The sequence below is a fragment of the Phasianus colchicus genome, chromosome 1 (assembly GCF_987193195.1).
Source record: "Phasianus colchicus chromosome 1, bPhaCol1.hap1.1, whole genome shotgun sequence".
Taxonomy (NCBI): Eukaryota; Metazoa; Chordata; class Aves; order Galliformes; family Phasianidae; genus Phasianus; species Phasianus colchicus.
The window spans coordinates 113,841,176-113,867,422 of record NC_143436.1 but is presented as its reverse complement, the minus strand read 5'-3'; the positions used below and the strand labels follow the sequence as shown (position 1 = coordinate 113,867,422).

The window sequence follows — 26,247 nt, the reverse complement described above, 5'->3', positions numbered from 1 at the left end:
AAATGAATACTACTGACGGCATTAACCTATGCACATCAGTCAGGATTTTCACCTGAGAATAGCAAGGAATTGGTCTTTTGCAATGCTTTATAGTCACAAACTTAAATTTCTAAGAGCTGAGGGCTTTTTATAGTTCATCTACTAGATATGTTTGTTAGCAGGGGAAAAAAACAAAAACACCAAACCTGAATGATTAACAATTTTTCTGTCATTTCAGAAAACAAACAACTAACTACTTTGTCTCCAAGAAGCTAAAAATACTTTGTTGTTTTTGTTGCTCGTTTTTTGTTTGGTTTTTGTTGTTCTATTAAAGATGAACCATAAAGAGCCTTCAGTTTTTAGGGATTTTAATCTGTGACCCCTAAAGGTGTAGTATTACACTTGCACGTTAAAGTGCAAATACAGGAAAAGGCAAAAAAGTAAAAAGAGTCAGAAATCTGACCCTTGTTTTAACTTGTGAAGTAACCAGTAGTAAGTTTAAAGTAGAACTCCAGCAGTTAAGATTTCCAATAGAATAGTAACTTGTTGGGATCAGATTCATCCATTTGGTCTCAATTTGAAATTGAGGGCAGTGCAAAAGATAGAAGTAGTGAGAAATCAGTTGGACTTTCACAGAGTGTTATACTTGATATTCAGAAAGGCAGCATACAGAAATAAATTCTTGTTTACAGCATGAACTTTGGGTCTCCCCTTGAAGTTATTTCAATATATAGAGATCTTGTATTACATTTACTTGCTCAAACTAAAATGTTAAAAACTAAATGGAAAAGGATTAGTGCCCTGAGAGAAAGCAGACTGCCTATGGATACAAAGGATCTACTTATATTTTGTTTCAACAGACCAAGTGATATCTCTAGTAAAAACAGACGAGTTTTGATGCATACAAGCCCATTTTCAGATCTAATAAAAGATACTACCTCTCCTTACAAGTTTTGGCTTGCTTACAGCCTGATACTGTTCTGACTACAAGAACTGTGATATTGCTCAAACAACACTGTTGCTACCATTCACCTTCCAGGTTAAAAACACTGTTAGTACAGAAGTTCTAGGAGGAGCCACTTCATATTTAACACATATTTTAAAGGCATATAATCTCACAGAAATGCTATCGAGCTACACAAAATACAATACGGCATAAAAGTAATCTGTGTTATGTTATGAAATGACCTGCACAGTGAAATAATGGAATATCCAAACAACTGCAGTCTTTACAAATCAACAATGTAAAACTGAAATTTCCTTACTGTTACTGTTCTGTGAAAAGACAAATAATTATGTTTTAGGGATTTTTTTTTTTTTCACAGTGGCAATTATTTTTGTAGATAACTGATGATAAGATATAGATAGCCAAGAAAAACTTCTGATAAAGAAGACAGGAGTGGAAGAACAAAGATGTAAGTGAAGGTTCCAAACTCCTACTGCTCTGCATGCCGCACTGTTAAATTCCTCTCTGAAACAAACAAACAAACAAAACAGACAAACAAACAAAAAACCACCCAACAACAAAAAAACCTTTAATTCCAAGAAAGGAAGAGATAACTGACTTTATAAAATTAGAGACTTCCTGCATGTACATATTTTCAGATGTAAGCTTTGCTGACAAGCTGTTTTATAAAGAAAGCTTGGTTAAAGCTATTGATACAAGATGTGAAATGGAGCTGTATTTTGATTCAAATAATGTTTGTGTGTTTCTTTCAAATGTTGTGGATTACACTTTAATAATCTTTTTCAATTGTTTGTCTCTTATACAGATCACATCTCTGCCTGGTTGGGTTTTTTTTCCCTTCCAAACATGGGTTAGTTTTGAAACTTTTAATGATTTCTTAATGACATCGGTTTCACATGCTCCTATTGTCTCTCTGTTCTCCTGCCTATCAGTTTCCCTTCAGCCTTTCAGACAAACTCTAAATGCAGGACAAAATCTTTCAAAGAGAAGTTAATTCCTATATTTTTTTTGGAAGACTGTTAGCAAGGGAAGAGAGAAACACAAAAGAAAGCAAGTAGGATCTGGTATTACATACCCTGCTTGCTATGAGACAGTGAAGGTCCTGGCCAAGCCGGCATATTTAACCTAAAGCAGGCACTTTAGCATGGTAAGAATGTAACTAAAAGCTGGAAGGAGTTCAGGGCCAGAAGGTTCTAAGATGCTAATGCAGGAAAACAAGCTTCCTTGGTTCTGCTGCTCATGTGGCAACCCTTGTTCTCAGAAACCCCATATAACAGAAAATGAACGTGATATAATATGCCAGAGATGTCATTTTGTGAACAGCAGCCCCCCTAAAGTTCATACTGATGCAATGACAAACACTCAGTGTACAGAGACACATTCCAAAAAAGTGAGGAAATTGCAGTACTTTGTGAATCTACAAAATTCTTGGCGGTTTGTTGACAGTGTTCTCATCCAGCAAATTTAGGATAACATTGGCAAGTTTTAAGAATGGTTCCCATCTTCCCTTACTCTACTCAACAGGCTGGAAGGAAGTCAGACTTCTTCAAGGTTCATGTGGATGAAGAGGACCATATGGTTGTCAAATCAGTTTGCTGAACTCTGTCCAAATCCTCTGAGACTGATACTTTTCACATGGACACCACATGGTTTATCCAAGGTCAATTCGGCTAGGAACCAACTCAGCAGGAAAAATGAGGCATGCTGAATTGCTGCTCCCTTTCCAAAAGATGGACAAGACACATTTTAGGATCTGCAAACAGAAGTTTTCATAACTCGTCTCTGTGATACCAGCATTTCATAGACACACAGAGTTTCTGTCTATACCATTCACTTAACTCTCATTTTAACAACTAAATGGATAACAGAAAAATAGAAAATGATAAATCATAGAATCATTGAGGTTGGAAAATATCTTTAAGATCACCTAATCAACTGCCAGTCCATCACACCATGCCCACTGCCCACGTCCCTCAGTGCCACATCCACGTGGTTCTTGAACACCTCCAGGGACGGTGACTGTACCACCTCCCTGGGCAGCCTGTGCCAGTGCTTGGCCACTCTTGGAGAAGAAATTATCACACCATATTTTCCTTATTGTAAGGACCATTCATAATGAGCACTACTCTTCCTTCAGCTTAAGAGACCAAGGCTCCTTACCATATTTTTTTCTTACCAAATATCTTTGATTCTTATCTAAGTATGCATTCTTTAATAATCATAAGTATGGAGCAGAAACTCTGTTTAACTCCCTAGAATGTGACATAAATCTCATTGCAACATGGCTGTTAATATCTCATGCAACCAGAAATCAAAAGTAGAAAGATGAAAAGTTATGAAGAGAAGTTATATATTGATGTTAGGAACAGTAATTGCAGCAGTTGTCTCCGTAGAAACTAAGAGGAAATATCTAACTTTGACCTTTATCTGTAAATGAAAAGAGATATAGTACAACTCCAGAACAGTTTTTACAGCCTCTTGATATATTACTTCTATAAGAATTTTCTTTTTCTTTCTAATTTTGAATGCTAATTTGTGTGTGCAAGGCATATATCTGGACAACATTATTTCCACAACTCTGTACAATATACATGCTGCCTAAAGCAAAGACTTGGGCAAGAGTGAGTCATTATTTTCCTTACCTGTACTTGCATGCAGACTTAAATAAGTCAATGAAAAATTATGTAACCAACAGTGCTACTCCTCTGTTTAAGTAATTTGTTGGGATGGGACAAAAAATACTGAAAATATTGCAAGATTGATCCTTGATGCGATCCTTTAAACAAATCGTACCATCCAAGCAGTAGTTCTTTGGCTTTCAAGCAACATTTTACTTCCTTGTTTGCTGCACTGCCTATGTTGTTTTCTGAAGTTCAGTAGATATTACATAGTGCAGTGCTTAGGGGGGGGGCTGAACCAGAAGAAATAAAATATATTATATTGTCCTGTGGTAAAAATCTGCTTTCTCTTACATGTTATTGTTCTTTTATGCTTCTAGCGTAAGATATGTGTGAGCAATTCTGTGTGTTTTGTCTTGAAGCAGCGCAGCGTCAATTAGAGTTTAAGAACTGAGAATAAATGCAACTGTTCTAAATTCTGACTCAGTCCTTCTCTGCTTTCTTTTTAATTTCTTTGGGTCAGCTAATGATTAACACCATCAGCTTGCTTGTGACTAGTTTCACTTTTTATTTGATAAGGCTGGATGCAATGGCAGAGCTGGAAAGCCTGCAGGGAAACATTTCAGTTCCCCACATTTTCCCTAAGAATGTTGTGAAAGCATTTCTAACCATAGCAAAGGTTGTGCACAAAGGGAAAGCAAGCAGAATGACTACCGAAGAATACATTTTTCTGTCATAGTTCTCTGCGTGGACACCTATCTGAGAACAATTGGGGAGTTTAGCGCGTGCCTACTGACTTCTGCCTTCATGCCATGGGTACTCTTTAATCAGCAGTTTCCTCTCACGCATATCTTTTTGTTTCCATAGTTGCTCCACAGAGATAAAGTGGTAACATACATTTGCAGCACCAGGAGGGGGAATAAAAAGAAAAAAAAAAAGTGAGAATACTTTCCAGAGAGCAAACAGTGTCATACAAGCTGAGCTGAGCGATCCCTTTGGAGTGCTGGGTGGGCATTTTGGTTTGTGAGCCAGAGGCCAGGAGCACTGTGTGCTCATTTAGCAGCCACAAAGTGCCATTGCCGTCCCAATATCTTCTTTTATTTGGTGCCATAAATAGCTGTCTACTTTAGCCTATCCGTGACCTTTGATTAGCACGGCTACAAGCAAATACTGCTCTGTCAACATACTTCAGAATATAATTTTACAACAAAATGGAGGTCAAATTAAAAGTAAGAGAATAAACATGAAGTAATAGTCATGCATAGTTTTGTTCCCCCCACCAAACAGAACATTTCTATCTCGTTATATGAAGTATTGCACTTTCTGCAAATTGTACAAAAAGTGGAATCTAGAAGAAGAAAAATACCACCAAGGTTCCGGGAAACCGAGGAGCAATTAGTTCTCAGTTTGTTCCAAACCTAAGGTTTCAATTAAACAAAGCTTCCACTCCTACTCTTGGCCAAGAGAACCCTTTGAGAGGGAGTACTTGCTACAAGTTGCACTAGTATTGCTTCTGTTCTTTTTGTTGAGTTTTATGTGAACCGACAGTCAATTTCTTGGTGGACAATTGCCCACGTTATAAAACTCCACTGACATGTCATTATTTGGCTCTGCCAAAAAAGCCATAACAGTGAGAAGGCTCATAGTATTTGGTGTGTCACTAAAAGGGAGCTACTTAACACAGTAAAAAGAAAGGAGCATCAGCAACCACAGCAATTTATTTTTTTAAGGATTGAGACTCGTCAAACAACATACAACTGAAACCACTGGAGGTACAGCTATGCCTCTGTCAGTCATCAGGCAGGAGCTCCAGGGAGAGCACTGAGGCAAGGAACGTTATGTGTATTACGGGTGCAATAATTTTAAGCATTTCCCAGGAGAGCACGATGGACAAAATGGAAATAGGAAGGACAGCCCAAAGTAATTAGCAAGGCCCAAAGAAAAGGAGCAAGGAGGCCACAATAATACTCTCATAGGCATGAAAATCACTGAGATGAAAGGGCTGTTATTTCTGTGACTACACATATTTCTAAACTGAACACAACAGGCTTACACTGACACAGATTTTCACCAGTCGTGGCTTGTTTTTATTGCTGGTAAGTAAAATGCAAACACAACCCCTTTTTCAGAATGCAAACTGTTGCATTTGGACAGCAGTGAAGCTGCTGCATCGTTTTGTCTGAGGTTAATGCAAGGACCTACTTCAGATTTCCTTCCCAAGTAATCCCAGCGATTAGCAAAACCCAGCTAACCCTAACTTTGTTAAAAGAGGAAATAACAGGACGTATCACTGCTAGCTTTGAGCTCTGGCTTTTTACAGCAGACACTCCCTCCCCATCCCTGGAGGCATTCAAGGCCAGGCTGGATGTGGCTCTGGGCAGCCTGGTCTGGTGGTTGGCACCCTGCACATAGCAGGGGGGTTGAAACCAGATGATCTTCGAGGTCCTTTTCAACCCAGGCCATTCTACGATTCTGTGATATGATTCTACGACCATGACCAGCTGTATTTTGATCTTTGTCACAGCGAGGTCCAGCAGATAAACGCTGTGCACAGAGCGAAGGCTGTTACCAAGCCTCTGAGCAAATTCCGACCCGGCGACCTAAATTCCTCCTGCGTTTTCAGCTGGAGACTGGATCCTCCACTTCCTGCTCTGAAATTCTTGAATGATGTCGTTAAAATGGGACTTTGACCTCGCAATACAGATGACAAAAAGCGTCAGATAAAACCAAGCACGGCTCCAGGTACTCGGAGAGTATGCTCCCCGCGTCTGCCGAACTTCTGACCTGTCGCAAGGCGTCATTCCTTACGCTAAAAGGCTTTGCCTCCCTAAAGGCTACATAAAGCACCGTGCTCCTAACGGCCCGCCGTGCGCGCGTAGCTCGGCCTTCTCACAGCGCTCGCACCCCCCCTCAGGTGCCGGCCCTGCGGCCTACCGAGGCTAACGCCCACCGGGCAGCCCGGCGCCGCCGCGCTTTGTGCCGCCGTCCCGCGGCCGCTCCGCCGGGCCCGAGCGAGACGCCGCCCCCGCCGGGCGGCAGCAGCGGCGAGGAAGGGAACTGAGAGCGAGCGAGCGAGCGGCCGCGTGACGTCATCATCCGGGTCTCGCGCGGTCCGCCCGCCGGTCACAATGGAGACCGCTCGAGCCCAACGGCCGTGAAACCGCCAGCGCGCAGCTCCCCCCGCGCGCGCGCAGGGCTGGGGGCGGGCGGTGTGACTGACAGGCTGCGGGGCTCGGGGGCGGGAGCGGTACGGCGGAGCCCTCGGAGCCGCGCTAGGCCGGGCCCAGCTCCGCCATCTTGGCCAGGGCCCCGCGAGACTCGGGCGCCGCCGCCGCCGCGTCTCGCCTCGCGCCCTCCCCCTCTCATCCCCTCCCCCGCGCACGGAGCCGTCAGCGCGCAGCGCTCCGCCGCCCGGCCCGGCCCCTCCGCCGCCGCCGCCTTCCTTCCTCCTGCCTTCCTCCCTCCCTGCCCCCGCGCGCAGCCCAGCCCCGCAGGCCGCAGGCCCCGGCTGCGTGTGCACCCCCTCCCCCTCGAGCGCCCGCTGCCCGGACGGGGCGGAGCGCGCAGGCCCCAGCCAAGCCCCAGCCGGAGCCGGAGCGCAGGGCCGCCGCCGGGCAGGAGCTGGTGACGCAGGAAAAACGCCTCGGCGGCGCGGAGAGCGGAGCGGCCGGGTGCCGGGATCCGAAGCGCGGGCGGCGGCGGAGGCTTCGCTCTTCGTCCTTCCTCCTTCCCTTCCGCCCGTCGCAGCGCCCGGGGAGCGGGGAAGCGGAGCCGCCCCCTCAGCCGGCCGGCCGCACGCCCGGAGCGCGGGGCCTGCCATGAGACCGTGCCGGGCATGAGGCAGCCCCCGGCCGCGCTCCTTCGGCAGCAGCCGGCAGCGCTCCGGGCCGCGGGACGAGGGGACGCCGTGCGGGGGTGAGTGGCGGAGCGCCGGGCCCGGGCGGGGCTGAGGAGGAGGCCGAGGCGGCGAGGCCGAGGCGGAGGGCTGCGGGAGCGGACGGGGCGCCCGAGCCGATCTCCCTCCCCCCGGGGACGGGGCTCGGCGGGGGCGAACGGCGCGGGGGGGAAGATAACGGGCGGCGGGCGGCGTTTCGGAGGGCGAGGGAAAATGGCTGACGGCTCCTCATCCTCTCTCTCGCCGGCTGCCGGCGGGGGGAAGCGCTCCCCGCCCCGCCGCCCTCGGGGGCCCCTCCCGGCCTCCCCCGGGCGAGCGGGGCCCGGCGGCTCCCCGCGGCGCTGCACCCCTGCCGCTCGTTTCCCTCCGCACCGAACGCCATTACTGAGGTGGAGTGATTGGAGCCGCGTAGGCCCGGGCGACGCCTGGCAGTCAGGCCCCGGCGAGGCGCTTTTCCGACAGCCTCAATGAAAAACGCCAGCCCCGGCTCATTCACGCCCGCTGTAAACATGATTAACGCGTAGGCCACTCCTCTAGGCCCGGCTTCCAGCCAGCCGATTCGGATGCGCGAAAAGCGGTGGTGGCTTTTTGTGTCTTCTTCCTCCAGTTTGCTCCGCTGCTCCTCCTCGAACTTAGGGCTCAGGGCTCGGTGCTGCGGTTTATTTTAGGAAATACCACCCTCTCCCCTGTCCGAGGTGCAGGTTGGCCGCAGTCTTTCTTATTGTCTTCAAGACAAACACAGCGTTTCTCCAGGAAGATGAGTTGTTGGGTTTTTGTGCGTTGGCCGTGGCCCCGTTAATGCGTGCCGGCCCACTTAGTGTGGGCATTGTTTGTGTACTGTATGTATGGCCTTGGGAAATGATTCCTTTCTTCCATAAGCGAGTCTCCTCTCGTGGAGACAGGCAGAAGCGTTGAGGTGGGCTTTAAGGTGCCATATTTAATTTTCAGGTTGCTCTTTCAGAGGTCAAGTATTTTGCCGGTGTACACCAACTGTATAGAAAGGGAGTCGTGAAGGAAGAAAAAAGGAAATATTCTAATTAAAATATTCAAGGGATTCCTAGGCCTAGCTACTCACGTGCTTTCTGTACGACTGGATTTATACTCACAGCTCCACAGTTATATTCGTATCATTGGACATTGCTGTCAGCACGGAGGCTCTCTGTAGTCACAGGCTCAGGGCCAGCACAAGGCCCACTTTTGCTGACCTACTTGCAGAATGGGGGCCTGTATTTTTTGGAAAGCTGTTGAATTGGATATTAAGTACACTGTTGCAACACTTGTTATGACAGACTGGCCAGGTAAGGTGTGTTTTTCAGCAGGCTTCTCAAATGCCCGGCAGATGGATGTTAAAGCTGTTATGGGGCTTAGCGATGGGTTTCTGGAGAATTGGCCTATAGTGATGGTAGAATTCAAATGGTGTCTCTAGTAAGGAATATTAGGGGTGGCTGAAATCTCTAGGCAGCTAACTTTATTCTTGATCTCTTAAGGTTCTGTTTTGAGACATTGGCTGGGCTCCCCACCATAAGTGTTCTAGAGCAAGTAACCCTTTTGTTTCAACAGAATCTCAGTCGTGAATTTTGATTATTTTTGTTTTGTTTTGTAATGTAATGGTTTTGATTCTGAGTTGAAGTAATGTTTATTCCCTGAACCAACAAAGTACGGCAGTGAATTTCAAGAATTTGGGGGAAGAATGTAGAGTACATGCATTCATTGGACTGTTGCAATCCCCTGGACTACACTGATGCTTAATAATAGTTTTGAACAACAACAAAAAAACCCATAAACATAATCATAAAGCTGCAGTGTAAGAACCTCATGCATCAGCATGATTTTTTTTTGGAGGGGGAAATACAGCTAAAAATAAACAAGCAAGACTGTATCATAGTAACTTTTCCTCTCCTCAGTATCTTATGTACTTTTCTGGTTGCTTTTTGTGTAGATTTTCTTAATGATCCTTCTTCTGGGTACCTCTGTCTTCATCTTTCCAGGGTGCTATTTCATGTCATGCTGAATTTGCCCTTGTGATGATACTTCTGCCCATTGAATTAATTGACAGGAAGACTACATCTGGAGGTAGTAATCAATAAGGACAGTGGTAGCAAAGCTGTTTACTGTTTTTTCTATCTGTAGAACACAATTGCTCTAATATATACATTTTCTCTCTCACTTTGTGATGCATTTATATTCAGAGTAGTTGCATTGGTCTACTTCTCTATTTTAAATGCACGCCTCTAGCTTTATCTGTTCTACTTCGTATGTTGGAATTATTGCAAATGAGATTCAGAACAAACAAAAATGGTGAATTAGTAGCTAGGCATGTAAGAAAATATACCTGTAGTGCCTTTGTTCCAAAGCATCCTAAATTTAAAATAAAAATTAGTATAAGGCTTTTCAATATGAATGAAGTTATGTAAGGAGCTTGTTTGTTACTTGTTTGAGTGAACAATTTGTTTTTAAATGGTGATGAGGTTACATTTCTTTCAGCTATGTATTGATAATACTCAGTTACTAAAGTTCAGTGGAAATATTTCTGCCCTTCCCTCTCCGGTTTAGAAATTTGTTCTAAACTTATTTCAGGTATTTGAAATAAGTACTGTTGTGTTGGGCAGTGCTTTGTCTATCACTAGTGGTATTATTCCTTTTCAGAGATGCTGTTTTATATATCCTAATAGATACAACAACTAGGGGTATATTTTGATAAAATCCTGAGCAGGTTAGCCTCATCCATAAATGACTGAAGTTGTGCATTACTGTGGGTTTTTTTTTCCTTAAAGCACCATTAAAACAAAACATAATAAACTCCCATCATCCCCTAACGCACTATTATCTGCAATTAATTTTCCTTGTAATCATGAACATTGCTTAATCAAACCAGTAGTCTTGCTTACTCAGGGTTTGCCAGAGACCTGTGTTCAGTGTTCATCTCAGGATACAAGAAAGTTTGCTGGGCTTGGGAAGCTGTGTGTGAAGGCTTTTGAGTCCTTTAGGGAATTATTCCCTAGACACTTGCAGTAGTATTAATTGGGACATGTGGACATGGTTTGTCTTGCTCAGGAATCTGTGTTTTTCTTGACACTGTGGATGTACCTCTTGAAACTCTCTGTAGGTTTTGTTAATCCATATCAGCCTCATTTAGAAACAGTCCAGAATGTAATACTGTACATGAGGATTTGTACCTATCTTTTGTTGTAGTTCCTTGCCTTTTGCAAAACGAGCAGTGCTGTATATGTTGCTATAGACTTTATTTTCTACATATTTGTAATAAGTACTGTTTTTCCTCCTTTTTAACTACCTAACCTTTGTTATCATAGAATCATAGAACATAGAATGGCCTGGGTTGAAAAGGACCACAGTGATCATCAAGTTTCAACCCCCCTGCTATGTGCAGGGTCACCAACCACAAGTTACGTATGCTTTCATCCCGACACAAACTAATGAAAAAAGATACAAAAATTAAGTTATACTGTTATGCCTGCCATCTATCACCAGTGTGGAACGTTCATCGCAGTCTTCATTCTGCTCTTCTTTTGAACACTTAACAGGTGGTTCTGCAACATTCAGTAGTGGCCAATGTCTTTTGGTTAGTGGCATAGCCAGATAGTTGGTTAAGTTTAGAGTGGTTTGGTAAACCTTGGCATTGTAGAATGGCAGTTAAAAGAAATGTTTTGGGTTTTTTGTTTTTTTTCCAGAGTGTCAAGAGATGAGAAGAACATCTTTGTAAGTGTATGCTTGCCTGCAACAAGACTCACATTTTTGTACAGATGACCTGGAAAGTTTAAGCACTTTGAATTCACGCTTTATAAAAATGCAGCAGCTTCTTTCATGTATTAAATCTAGTTTTTGTTCTCCTATTACTGGAGAGCCATCTGAAAGTTCTTATGCTGTTATAATGATTTACAGTTTCATAATGAGTTGAGCTATTTTCTTAAAAACAGTTCAGTTGTATTGACTGTCTCATAACAAAGTTCTGCTGTGCTCAAGGCTGTAGCATGACTTGGGAATGTGGTTAGCAAAGATTCCTTCTGCACTTCCTGACCAAACCATGTTTTGACTTGGATCTTCTTGTTCAGAGCCTTGAATACAGATAGTGGCTGGAACTCTACAGTGGTGATGGTGGCTTTGCTCCCTCTGAGTATCAGTTGTTGCGTTTCCTAGGCATTCCTGTGTTGCTTCTGACCCCTTGTGTGTTGAATGCTTTCTGTGCAGGGCATCTGGTTTGGGAAAATTGATGAAAATAGAAGTGCTAGTGAGGTTATGGGCAAGCCCTTGATAGCTTTGCCTACAGTAGGTGAGAAGAGAAATGTGAATATAATCTTAGAGTGGACATTTGTGACTTAGTGTAAAATATTTTCTTTCTTTCTTTCCTTCCTCTTTTTTTTTTTTTTTCTTTTTTCCTTCTTCACTGTTTGGGAAGCTTACCAGCACAAACAGTTCCTTTTTCATTTTCTGTTCTGGACTTTCTGGTATTTTCTTTCTATATGAATACATTCATCTTGTCTTATTTGAGAATTGAAGTCAGCCCGCCAGTTATCAAAGCTTTTTAGTTGCCAGCTGTGGATGTGTTTCCAAATAAAAATTAGAATGCCAGGAATAATGATTTAAAAATATAAGAATGCACATATTTTGCTGCTCTATGGTTTTCTTAAGATGTAAGCTGCTGTTAATTGTGAGACTTATTAACGTCTTGTGCTTAAATTTGTTACTATGCCTTTTGATCCCTTTTGATTTAAAATGTAGTCATGTTTTGAATGCTGGTATTTTCAACTTTTTTTCATGAAGTTAAAATGTAGACTGCTTTAGGAGTGATACATCGATATCAGGGATGTTACTGTGGGATACTTTTATTTGTAGCATCTTTGATCTGTTTACAAAACAGTATGTAATCCTGTTTTGTGATTTAGTTTTCCTAGCGCATGAAACTGGCAACACAGAAATGTCACTTCCTTACATGTTTAATTAATTTATTTTTTTTCTGTTAAGCTTAACCTTCCTGGACATTTAGCAAATTGTACTGTCTGGCAGTTAGCTTTTAGCCACGAATTTACTCATAGAAGGGGAATTCCACATTGCATCATTTTTTTTAAAGATGTACATCTGTGAATAGAGAGTTCTCAAAGAACTCTTTTTAAAAAGACTTTTTTAAAGCTGAGACCCACGAGTATGTTGAAGGCAGGGCACAAACATGCAGCTCCTTAGTGTTGGCTCGTATCTTCTCCTCCTTCTGCTACAAACTATAGAAGGTTTCCTAAATATAAAATCTGCTATGAATGATAAAAGTTATGTGTTGTTTGTTTTTCTTTTTAAGCAGAAGCATTATTCTGATGAACACTTCAAGACAATGAAAAATTCCTAGAGGGTGTTTCAGGGCTTTTTATTGAGCTTCCATATAAAATAACCCAAATTTAAATAGTAGAAAACTTTCCCAGGAAGAGGTTTTATTTTAGTCAAGAAACAGCTAATGGGCAACGTGAAATGATACAGAAATGTACATTATGGATTCCATAGGTCTCAATCCTTGAGACACTTAAATGCTACTTGACTTTTTGCCTTGCTTCACTGGGAGTAGATACTGTGGGATAGGGTGGTCTTAGTTCTAGCACTCTGAAATGGAAAAGATTGTTAAGTGAGCAGGCCAGGGCTGCAAGCCAAGTAGGATCTCTCTGCTACCAGGCTGGCTTTTTTAGGTGGAGGGCAGTGTCTTTGCTAGCACTATGGTTCAGGAGAGTGACAGCAGGTTTGTGTTGGCTGGGGGTGGAACTCCAGGTTTTGGTCATCTTTTGCCAGAAATGGACATCGACAGTGAGAGGAGTAAGTCTTTGTTTTTCTAACTTAAGATGAGAACAGACATCCTTGTTGAAGTATGCTGGCATCTCAGTGAACGAGCCTTTCATGTTTTGGGGTTTATTTTTTTCTTCTGTGAACTAACAAAGCTTCAGTGTGTTTTATTTATAATAAAGTTCAACACAAATCTGTGAATTTGAATCTTTAGTAAGGAAAGGGAATCTGCATACTCTATTTTAAGGTGAATAGGGGATGAGAGACAACAATTTTAATCAGCAAAAAAGCTTAAAGTGTAGTTTTCTTTGCTAGAAGACATTGTATGTGTCTTATTTTTGAAATAGAATGTTAATTGGTTATTGATTTCAGACTTTTCCTTTTTGTGCATTTTCCTGAATCCTTTAGCAATAATTATTTCCAGTATTTTTTACAAATGATGACATGAACTCTCAGGAGCTTGGAGGTGAAAACTGCAGGGTCATGTTCTGCTACTTCAGGCTCCAGTTTTGGACAGCCCTCCATATGCCTTGGCCAGTCTTCCAGTCAATGCTTTATTAATCACAATGAGACCTCAAAATCCCAAGTGTTTTTTCTTGCTGCTTTTGTGCACGTGTGCGTATACAATGAGATGTTTTCAAGGATATGCACAGATATTTTTTTTTTCTCCGCAGGTAAGGTAGCAGTGTCAGATTGCTTTGGTGTTTTGGAGCTCCCTTGGAGTTGTGGTTGACAGTTTGTAACGTGTCTAGTGAAGAAGTAACTTGAAATGTGACTTCCCCTTATGGCATTGGAGAAATCATTAATTCCTTTTCATTTCTTATCTTAAGATTGGGAAAATGGTGAGATTTTAAAAATAAGATTAAAAGATCAGAAGTAAAATGAAATGCTCCATTTTCCTCAGTGGCAGTGGATGCAGCAAGGTCAGTAAAGTGGTAGTTGAAGCCTTGCCGTAAGCTTATGGTGTGTTTTCAGCCACGGGGGACAATGAAAGATACTCAGGATCAGGCTCTGGTTAGCAGGAATATAACTGAACTTTTACTTGTTCCATCCTAGGATTTTTGACCAAATGAATGCAGAATCCTGTCATGAATTTTCCTGTTTCCTCACATCACTTTCCTGATAATGTAACAAGTATTTAGAATCAGCAACAACTTCTGAACATGGTGTCTGGAGGCAGCTGAGTAACAACAGCAAACAACCAACGTGTTAGTTTTGTCTTGTTGGCCACAAGTAGTAGTCAAAATCAGTTTAACATAGAGATTTTTTTGTACTTCTGGAAGTTGTCTTTGAAACTGTGCTACTGTATTTGCAGTTGCAGTATTTACAAAGCCAATGGCTTCAGGTCTCTGAAGGCTTTCTGGGGGTAGCTGGGCACAAAGGAAGGTGGTAGAAGGTACAATTTCAACACTAAAAATGTATAATTTTGCTCAGTACCTGATGTGCTGTTTGTTTAAATACAATGTATTTGCTTAGATGTGTGTATCACACGTGAAGACTGGAGAGTTGTGAAAGGTGTGTGTTATGTAGTGCAGCAGCAGGTAACTGACAGCTGAGAGCAGAGAAGCAAAGCCTCTGCTGTGAAAGCTGTGTCGTGCTTCTAAGCATATAGAATATTTCACACTGTACTACACCCAAAACACAGCTTGAGGGTTTTAATGTTGACGAGCCCGTGTGGTTCCCCATGAGTCTGAAAATGGTACAAAATAGTCATTTGCACCAACAGTTAAGTAAAACTCTTCACTTCTTTCCATTATTCTATGGTCAAAATTTTGCTTCAAATACAATTTTATCTTTGTACAGTATTTAACTACTAAATTAACTACTAAAGGATTTTTTCTTATCTTTAATTCTTCTCAGTTCTTCACCAAAAACAAGAAGAAAAATCCTTAACAAGCATATTGAAGTTCGAACGGTTCAGTTGCAAGTTTTTCCATCTGTAGCAATGATGAAGAAATTATTTTTGAGGGTATATTTCTGGAGGCTGGTAGGGTGGGTATGAAAAAGACTTCTATGCTTCTATAACCCTTGGAAACGCTTGTTTTCTATTAAGAGATCTTATGTGCAATGAGAGTGTTTTCTCTTACTAAGATAGAAAAAATTTTTGTAGTTTGATCTTATTTGCCTGCATGGTCTACTGTTACCTTCTTCATGGTGAGATTTTATCTTCTGTTTAATCTGTTCTGTGTTTCTCATGCCACTTTTCCTTGGCAGTGTTGCTTCTATAAATTCATAGTGCCTGAGTGTTTTCAAGTGTATCTTAGGACTTTTTTTTTCCCCTTTCTCTCTGTCACACCGCTGGGTGGCTGATGTTTGGTTCTTCAAAACCACTGAGGTTCAATGTGCAGTTTGGGCAGATATTCTTGTTTAGAATTGTGTTATTTACAGACAACAACTTGTCACAGGGTGTCTATAATTTGTGGTTGTTTATTCCATTGCTGAACTTGTAAATATAAGATTCCTTATTTTTGCTCAGCTGCTTGGTAAATGCTGGTGAAAAGGTTAATTTCTCCTGCTGCCTGCCCCCAAATTAAGATGTAAATAGAATTTGGAGTATTACCACTTCTCCCTGCTTCTTCCCCCCCCATCTATAGTATATATTAGTTCATCTAGGCTTGTGGTTTGTAGTACTTAAGTAGAACTTGAAGCATGATTCTTAAAAATGCCTGTTTATTTTTTGTTTGAATTATCAGGTAGCTCAGGGAGGTTGCTTGAAAATTGGGTGGTGTGAAAAGCAAATGGTGCAATGGGACTTAAGAAAGTGCAGAGGTTGTGAATGATTTAAGCATTTTACAGTGCAATGGGGAAGTTCTCACTGGAGCTGATTTTAGAAGATTCCTCTACGTGAAGATGGAAAATGTGGGAATATGTGCATTACCTTTACATTAACCCCTGCTTCTTCCACTTAATTATGAATGACAAGAGCCCTGACTTCCCATCAATTGGGAGGCTGATTGAATTGGATTGCCATTCAGTATTTTATCTTCAGGCTTAATTCTGCAAATGCATCAGTCTAACCCCCATACTGATTAGATTTATTAATCCGTTAATAGCATTTATAGATGTTTTTTTGTTCTCAACCTGTGCGTTTCCCAAACATTACTGTATTACTTCTCACCTCACTTAAAATTAAAAGGCTTGTGTTGTCTTCTGTTTTGATGATGAAAAATTAAGACACAGATACAGTTTTTTCAGAAGGAACTTCTCTGGTAGCATTTCTACAGGTTTGTGTTAGATGTTCAGTTGTTACAGACACAGCTCAAGTCAACATATGTTGCTCTTGTGCTTCTTCAGTCCTCTCTGTTTTACCCACGTATCTCAGTAGCCAGAGAAATGGGAAGAAGATGAAGAGGTTAATGTGGAGAAAAAAGCCCAAGCAAACAGATTTCTTCAGCAACATGTGTGAACGAGACACAGAGAGAATTCGGTTCTCAGTGCTTCTGTTTATTTCCTTTCAAACCCTGACTTTGACTTTCCCTTTGACTTCTTTTCTTGTGAAACATCATTGAATTTCTGCAACAAAAAGGTAAAGGCAATTTTTGTTCCTGGTGCCTCAGGTGACTGCTGTCCATGCAGATGACTTAGTTTGATGGAGGCAAACATTAGCTTAATGCAAGTTTAATTTGAACAGAATCTAGTTTACTCTAAAAATCCCAAATTGTGCAGGAGAAAAATGACAAATGGAGCCTTTGACCAGTCTAGAGAGCACGTGTCTTTCTCTCTCAAAATTGTTTTTTGAAAATTTCTTTTGCTAACAGATGGTGAGACTTTGACTGTTATGGTGGACACAGCTCTGTCAGGTCCATTTTTTAAATATGTATGTGCAGATAATATTTGAATTGTGCAGAGTTGTTCACAATTTCATAACTCTGCCCATTTTCTTGGTCAACAGAAATAAGTTTTGCTTGCTTCTGTGTGTTGCACACATCTTCTACCTTACCTGCTGCAGATCTCTCACTGCTGTATGTAGTTGCGGTCTGATTATTCCAAGCTTTACTGCTAAATCAATTTTCCTGACTCACTGTGATCTGAGTGCCATTTTCTGTTGCTCCTTGCAGTGGTTTTATCATAATGTCTGGGACAAATGCAGTTTTTTGCCTTTATCTTCTTAAACTTCTCGCACTTAGCCCATGTTTGCTCTGGCTAGTTAATATTTCTTTCATGACTGAACTTGTACTGTTTATGAGTTGACATTCCTGGCATTTATTGTATACTAATCAGCTTTCTCTGTGTGCTATTTCCTGTTAGCCATTATACTTAAGAAGTGCTTCAGTTTTCGTGACATTTCTGTATTGTTAAGACTCATCTCTGGTTTCATATGTGTGAATCTTCATTGCTCTCATAGATAAATAAATGCTAGCTGTAATTATCCATACACTGTTCGTTCTTCTTCCTTCCATCTCAAGTCTATTTGATTATAGATTTACTCTGATGCCTAGAGTTGATTGTGTCCAAGGATATATATATATTTTAACTGCCTCTTGCACCATTGTTAGTGTTCATATGGTGTATGATCCAGATAAAAATGAAAACAATTTTCATTCCTTTCCCCTAGTTACTTTTCAGCCAGAGTGATTTCTTGATGTGGCTCACTGTGTGATGATGTGGTGAGGAGCAGGTTAGAATGAAAGCAAGCTAGATCATCTTCCTCTGCTTGTGATGACATAGGCTTCCCTGATTTCAAGCAGACTGTGAAACTGTACCTTCAGCTGAGGCTTGTGCACCTGCAGAAGTGCAGTGAAAGTCTGTTCTAAAATGTACCAAGATATAATGCTGTTATGGAGGAGTAAGATCACCTTTTCTTATTGAGATTCCAGCAATACAAGGAGAGCAGAAGAATTTAAGCACTGTAAAGCTGCGTTATGAGAGTTCTGACGCTTTTGCGTTGTGCCAGTATAGGCACTGGCTGTTAAATGAATGGTTAAACAATTTGTTCTCTCCTGGCCCATTCAGGGGTTCAGCTGAAAACCAACTTCTTAACTAGTCTGTTTTGTGCACTGGAGAGAGATGGTGCCTTGATGTTTCTTGGACTTGCATGATTTAACATTTAACCATTTTATTGTGGGTTTTGTTTTTTTGTTGTTATTGTTTGTTGGCTTTTTTCTCCTGTTTTTTTTTTTTTTTAATTATTTGTTTGTTTGTTTTTTAGTCATAACTTCAATTTACAATTTTTAATTTTACAACCCATCCTCAATCTTTAGGATATAATAGTATAGTAGGTAGTTATCACCCGCATTTCTTGGAAAGGAAGGTTGTGACAAACTTTCTGATAGGTTTTACAGCTACATGAGAGTATTATGTTTCTGGAACATTGGAGATGCTTTTTGGTTTCGTGAGGAAGTGAGTGTACAAATGACTCTCCTACTTCCAGCCCTGCTTGTTTCTTCATATGTTTACTTGGGGCTTCCTTACTTGTTCCTACCCAGCTTCCTCTGCTACTGTATTTTTGCTTTTAAATCAAGCTACCACTTTTGTTGTGTTGGCAGAAGGAGCATTAAGAAGATGTTCCTGTTGCCACTTATTTTCCTTCAAAGAGGCCAGGATTTTTAAGGGGATTTGTTAAACAAGCCCTCTGGAGCAGATAGATAATTCTTAGTGATTGTTTGAATGTGCAAATGGTTTGTGTGAGTTGAATTGGAACAGAGTGTGTTTAAAGCAGGCAGTCTTTGTGAAGGTTCTCTCTCTACAAAACTTCCTGGTTGCAGTAGGCAGTTGGTACATTGAAAACTAGCTGGAAGTTTGGCTAAGCTTCATAAGCAATTGTGAAGAAACAGCTTATAATTGAAAGGTAAATTTTGATGCTGGTAAGAGTTATGTCCGTGTTTGAGGTATTTTAAGTTATGCTTGATGGTAGTGGTAGTGTCTGAATTCAGTGCTTAGTTTGTGCTTTCCAATGTAGTATTACATGAAACTCCCCTCAGTTTTATAGTTTTTCTACATGATGCCATATGGCGTGGAATATCCCTCTGGCCAGTTTAGGTCCTGGTTCTGTGCCTTCCAGCCTCCTCACTGGCAGGGCAATGTGAGAAGCTGAAACATCCTCAGTTCTTTGCAGCATTGGTCAACAACAACTAAAACACTGCTCTGTTATCAACATTGTTTTTCTCCTAAAGCCAAAACATAGCATCATACCAGACTTGATGGAGAAAAGGAACTCTATCCCAGCTGAAACCAGGACAAAAATGCTTTCAGCTTAGTATCTGGCTTAGATGCTGTAGCACACTTTAACTAGCATTAAATCAAGTTTTCTGAGTTTTATTCTTTGAGGGAGAACTTCTATAGGGTATTGATAACATCATGGGCTGTTACGAATACGCGCTCTGAATATTTTCTTTAGTGTTCTGCATAGAACATAAAAATGGAGAACATAAAAACGTTAAGGGAGTCAGAAGGGGTTAGCTAACTTTTAACTGTACTTTTCTAACAGAAGTCTTATGGTATTATACTCTTGAGTTGCTTGAAGTCTGAAGTGTGCTATACTATAAATACTTTCATATTTTAAAGTCATAGGTGGAACAAGTACGGAAGACCCCATTTGCTTCCCTTTGAGTGAAGGTAGCGGAGCCTTTTTAGTATCTGCCAGCAGCCGGGTGGAAAGTATGAACCTTGTAAATGACAGAAGCCGGAGGTATTTGTGTGTCTCTGGCAGAAAACAAGCATAGAAATGGCACAGGGAATGAGAAATCATAATTTGAACATTTGTACAGTTCTGTGTTAAGCAGGATGTTCCAAGTGTTACTGCCTTTTTCGTTTTATCCCCCAGCAAGAATTGAAGTTGTGAAATGTATTAAATTACTCTAGTGTAGGAGATCAAAAGGAGCACTTTGTTTAAACTTTTTTCATTAAGTTTTTCAATTTTTGTCTGCTGTTATAGGTAGGTGAATTGTTATCTCTAACTCTTTTGTTGGAGAAGGAGATATACTTCTTGGTTTCAGCTTCATCCCCTCTGCCTACAAAAATGTGCTAAAAATCCTAGAGATTTCTGTGAGCCCTGCAGTAAAGGAAGAGTGCAGTTTTCAGGGAAGTTTCAAAGGTCAATAGAGCTAAAGCATAAAGGTTCTTAGTAGTCCTTCAAGGTTTGAGCCCAAAAAGAGAAAGTAAGATATTTTGTAGGAGCTCCTTGGAATTTACAAACCTCATGTACTTCTCTGGTTAACTGTAGATGTAGAAGGAAACCACAGAACCTAATGCAACCTAAAATCACAATTAAAACTGCTTACATAAGTTGTATGTAATATGTTTCATTGGTTTCCCCGCTACTCTTATGTCATCGGAGACAGAAAACAATTGTAAAAGTGCAAGGATTTGATCATGAAAGAAGAAAGAAATATCACTCTGTAAAGGCAGAGTTGAAGGAGATTCTAAAATTAACTAAGAAAGTAGAGTTTGCGTTTTGGAGGAAGACTGTGTAGATGCATCAACATTTGTTTATTTGAATGATTTAAATTAAAGCAACCTTAGTAAGAGATGAGCTGTATGTACTGCTCTTTCTCTGGCATGATTTGAATCTTAAAACAGCTTTTTGCTGTAGTACTTCTTTTGGCTTTGTTTCTCAATGGTGAAGGCTTGCCAATATTCCTTTCTGTACATAGCTGGTAGTAGGTGTTTTTACCCTGTTATTTCTCATTTTGTTTCAAGCATATTGAATCTAGAATTTCATCTCCATTTAACTTTGAACTTTGTCTATATTTTTGTCTGCTCTCTGCTTGAATTTCCAGTGCAAAGTCATAACGGTGCCCTAATTTTGTTTCTTGTGTGTTGGAAGATAAAATTCCCAACTCCTTTCAGTGGGTTGTTCCTGGGACTATTGGAGCAGATGGAAATACCACCTGGTGTTTTGAGTATGCATTCGATATCCTCCTTTCTCACCTGGTATGAAGAACAGTGTTACTGAACTTACTCTTTTCCATCTGCATTTTCAAAGTTATGTTCAAAGATGGTTTCTGGGCATTAGATTTTAATTGAAAATGTAGCTCTGTATAGTTGGGAGGGACATCAGCTGGTTTTCTTAGCTTTGTGTGCTATTTCAAACAGCCAAAGAAACGTTTTTGTTCATACTAGCCAAAATGTAGCAAAACACACATTTCAGATATATTGGTTCTGTTCTTGAGGTCTGCAGCTTAAAATCTCTTAGCATGAAATAATATCTTAGTATATTTATAACTTTGTGCTTCAAAACTGAAAAGGACATATTATGTCATGTTTGGAAAACAACACCTCTCCTCAAAAGTTGCAGGGCGATGGCAGGTCCTGTCTGCTTTTTATGATTTTGTTTGTGTGCCTCGTTGGCAATGATTGCTTCTTTGAAAATGGCAGTTATAAATACAGTTTGTACAGTATTTGCCTGTTGGCTTCTCAGGGTTTTTTTTCCTCTTCTGAGCAGCTCAAAAGCTGAAGAATAAGAGTAGAAATAGCAGTCTGAAAAGGATATCTTTATTCCTTTACTGTAAGGATGTAAGATAAGCAGCAGTTGAAGACCCTGGAACAGGTAGACCGTCTGAGAAGTGCATGGTCTCTGGTGCCCTATCCTGTGGCCAGTCTTATAATTGGTTCAGATATTAAATACAGCATGTAGCACTCTCCAGGAGACTAATTCATACGGGTTGTATTTTTGTTGCTACTTGTTTTTCCTAGATGTAAAAGGCTGTAATTCATGAATTTCTTACCAGTTCTGCAGATAACATCATAGAATCATAGGATAACTTGGGTTAGAAAATGATATACTTCTTCTAAGAAGATGATGGTCCTGAGATTTGTTCTTGCTAAAGGCATGCAGTTGTGGTGTTTGCATTTGGGTGCTTTTCCAGTACAAGTATTCTTCCAGTTCTGTTTCCAAATACACAGAAAATTTTCTGTTCACCCTGTTTTTGTAGTTGAATGACCTGATACTTTACTATGTTAGTGCACATTCTATTGTGCCAGGCTTATCAGATGATAGAGATAACTCTATTATGGTCTCATTGTTTATTATCCCATTTACTTGTATGCCATGTGCAAAAATGTATTAGGGATTTTATAGTTCTGTTTAAGTCATCAATAATATTGAGTTGTATGGAATAGAGAATTGATATCTGTGGGGTTTTGCTAGAAGTGTTGGCCCATTTTACATTAAATCGCTCTTAGTAGTTTATTCTGTGATCTAGTGGCGGATAAGGGAAAAGCTGTTGGTGTGGTCTACCTTGACTGCAGCAAAGCCTCTGACTCTGTCTCCCACAGTATTCTGGGCAAGCTGGCAGCCCATGGCTTGGAGAGATACACTCTTTGCTGGGTAAGGAGCTGGCTGGATGGCCAGACTCTGAGAGTGGTGGTGAATGGAGCTAAATCCAGCTGGTGGTCAGTCATGAGTGGTGTTTCCAAGGGGTCGGGCATCCTCAGTAAGTTTGCAGATGACACCAAGCTGGAGGAGGTGTTGTTCTGCCTGAAGATAGCAAGGCCCTACAAAGGGATCTGGACAGGCTGGATCACTGAGCTGTAGCCAATGGGATGAGATTTGAGAAGATCAAATGCCAGGTCCTGTACTTTGGCCACAACAACTCCAGGCAATGCTACAGGCTTGGGGCAGAGTGGTATAGAGGAAATGGACCTGGGGTATTGACTGATGCTTGGCTGAACATGAGCCAGCAGTGTGCCCAGGTGGCCAAGAAAGCCAATGGCATCCTGGCTTGCATCGGAAACGGTGTTGCCAGCAGTAGCAGGGAAGTGATTGTGCCCCTGTACTCAGCTCTGGTGAGGCCGCACCTCAAGTACTGTGTCCAGTTTTGGGCCCCTCACTGCAGGAAAGACATTGAGGCCCTGGGGTGTGTCCAGAGAAGGGCAACGAAACTGGTAGGGGTCTGGAGCACAGGCCTTATGAGGAGCGGCTGAAGAAGCTGGGATTGTTCAGTTCTGGAGGAGAGGAGGCTCGGGGGAGACCTCATTATGCTCTGAAACTACCTGAAGGGAGGTAGTGGTGAGCTGGGTGTCAGCCTCTTCCCTTGTGTAATAGGACTAGAGGGAGTGGTCTCAGATTGCACCATGGGAGATTTAGGCTGGACATTAGGAAGTATTGCTTTTTTGAAAGAGTGGCCAAGCTCTGGAATGGGCTGCCTAGGGCGGTGGTGGAGTCACCAATCCTGGAGGCATTCTAGGAACATTTAGACATTGTGTTGAGGGACATGGTTTAGTGGGGAATATTGGGGATAGGTGGATGGTTGGATTGGATAATCTTGAAGGTCTTTTCCAACCTCGGTGATTCTGTGGTTCTATGATTTATACATTTAAATATTTTTAAAAATTATTTGACATTGCCTGTTTTGTTTACTGTAAGCTTAATCAAAAAGACATGTAAAAATGTGAAAAATCAGGTAATCTTCAGCATCTTTCACATTAAGTGTTAAAGTAAGCTCTAACTTACAAGACTGTAGGAAGTCTTGTATCCTGCATTAGCGGCTGCATGTTTTATGAGACAGGTCCATGTACAGAAATGGTAGTTTGATTTCCTCTCTCTATTCCCCCCACTTCTCCCCCGTTTCCTTTCTGTGCTATTGTGGGCTATATCCTGTTTTCAGAGATCTACTAGAAGTTGTGTCTATAGATTTCTTTGGATTCTTCAACTCGTAAAGTAATTTTATGCAGCTTACCTTAGTTTTCAGATTTTAAAGTATTTAGTATAAGTTGTTATTGTGTGGTAAATGATATATATTGGAAACAGTTGTTGTTATGACATTGAACGCTAGACAAGCAATGCATCAGATCCGAAGCAGGAATATTAATATCATAGCAGAAAAAGTAGAGAGCTTTAATATTTATCTAATGATTCATATGATGATTGCTAGGATGTTTTGAATGTCTTTCTAAACTGTGGATGGTGATCACACGTCTGTGCTGGGAAATATGTACTAAATAATAACAATCAATTAGAATAGTTATTTAGACTGTATATTAAACGAACTGTGTGCAGAAAAAATATTTAAAAACACATTATTGTTTTGTTAGTATATTGCAATATGTTTACTTAAAAATTAGTTTGGTTTCAAGTGCAGGAAAAATGAGGTGTTTTCTACCTGCATTGGTATACTAAGCCATATATTCTGCTGAAAATTTTAAAGACTCATTTCACCAAAAAAAATTTGCTATGGCTGTCCATTTATTGTTTCCTGAACCATTGCTACATATTGAATGCTAAGAATAACACTAATTGGCTAGAATGGGAGACTGTATTGTGCATATCTTCATGCAGAGAGAATGTGGAGATGAGTACTGTTGTGTAAATGTAAGCTTCTGGTCTGCTGGCTCTGTCAAACTTCAATAACATCCTACTTCATACATTCTGAAAACTCTTCATTTTCCCTTTGTGGTGTGCTTGGGCAACTCATAGGAGGTCAGTGATATGTCAGTGCTCAGAAGTATTTACATTTCCTCTGTTCCCCTAGTGCTTTGCTGTAGGAATTCATATCTTACTGAGAAAGCTTTCATTTTTTAAGTGGAGTTAAGCCTGTATTTTTTGCTACTGATAATTGTGGGAATATATTTTGATTTTTCTCACTGGTTTTTGAGCATCCAATAACAATGCTTTTTTTCTTTTGTAGGAAAAAGGCAAAGCAGTCAAGTTGAATATGAAATAATATTAAAAGTTAATTATACCTTTTTTATAAATGAAGTGAGATTAAATCTTTCCAAAAGCCTAATAGCATAACATCATGTAATTATTAGCATTTGAATTAATGCTTAAGGAACAAACAGCATTCTTGAAGTATTGCAGACTGTAAACTTTGCTATGTAGCTTTGAGAGGTGTAATTATTATGAGGACTACTCTGAAAGTCATGCTTCCTATTTTGTATGTTGGCCCACAACATCAGAGGCAGATGTTGGTGGTATGGCAGTAGAGGTTTAGCCATCTCACCAATATCCATTCTATTTTGCTGCCATCTGACAGGTGGCAGCAGGGGGGCACTCTGACACAATGGCGTGGAAATGCAGAAGAAGCAGAGGTATAGAACTGAAATCCTCCATGCAGATAATGTTGATAAATGTCACTGGGTACCACACCTGCTGAACGTTTATGGAGACCAAGCAGTGGATGTGAGCACAGTGAGATGGTGGGTGCTGTGTTTCAGTGATGGTGACAGTGGCGGTGGCTCCACTCTGCTGGAGCAGATTACTCCAAGTGCAGTGTGCAGACTTGTTCATTGCTGATGAAAATAGTTAGTTTGTGGTGGTGGCTATGCTGAAAAATAGTATTATGTAGCTGAGACTTTGCCTTATCATATTGTATTATTGTGCTCTTTGTATCTGTTGCAGTAGCCATGCATACAAATAGGAGGCATTACTTTTGGAGCAAGCTATGTACATACATTTTAGAACTGGATAAACAGTGTGAGCTACAGATGTAAGAAAAATAAGGAACCAGGAGGATTTCATCAGTCGTTGTTGCAGACATTAGGCATATTCATTACTTTCCTGCACTGGCAATCAGTAGATGTAGTATTTCCATAGTTAGTAGAGTATCAATTGCAAATATGAGTATTCTAAGCTTATTAAAAGGAACGCAATATAAATATAAGCATGAAGCTGTGATTTGTCCTTGCTTATAGTGTTCTGGTGCTGCCTGAGGAGTACCAAGATTGCACTCAAACCCACAATATCTACTCAATCCTTGTTGTTGTATTGCCAGGAATACATTTTTGGAATGCAGAAGTGTAGCCTCCTGAGTAAATAAACAGTAGCATGATTGGAAGAAGTATAGCATTGCGTTGCCTAGCTGCATGAGATTTAATCTAACTCTGAAACAAATGCACATAATAAAATTCTTTGATCTGATTTTTTTTTCCTAGTCTCGAACCTGTTGTAACTTGTCATTTCAATGTAAAGTGGAAGGAAATCTTACCCACTTTTTTTGCATGTTCATTGTGAATTCAGGAAAAGATTTGCTTAGCCATATGCATTTTTTGGCACGGAAGGCGTACCTCAAGACATTGAAACACTTTTAATATAGATGTTAGCATTTTTCATATAGAAGTAACTCTAAGTTACT

At 40.9% G+C, this 26,247-nt stretch overlaps 1 protein-coding gene across 2 annotated transcripts in view; it reads left to right on the top strand.

Annotated features, from left to right (window-relative positions):
• The first annotated feature begins 6,876 nt into the window (after positions 1 to 6,876).
• USP9X (ubiquitin specific peptidase 9 X-linked) overlaps positions 6,877 to 26,247 on the top strand; it is a 100,118-nt gene continuing 80,747 nt past the window's right edge. For both annotated transcript variants that reach the window (XM_031594584.2, XM_031594583.2), the window contains exon 1: positions 6,877 to 7,479. The gene's annotated coding sequence lies outside the window, so the exon portion shown is untranslated. The remainder of the gene's footprint in view (positions 7,480 to 26,247) is intronic.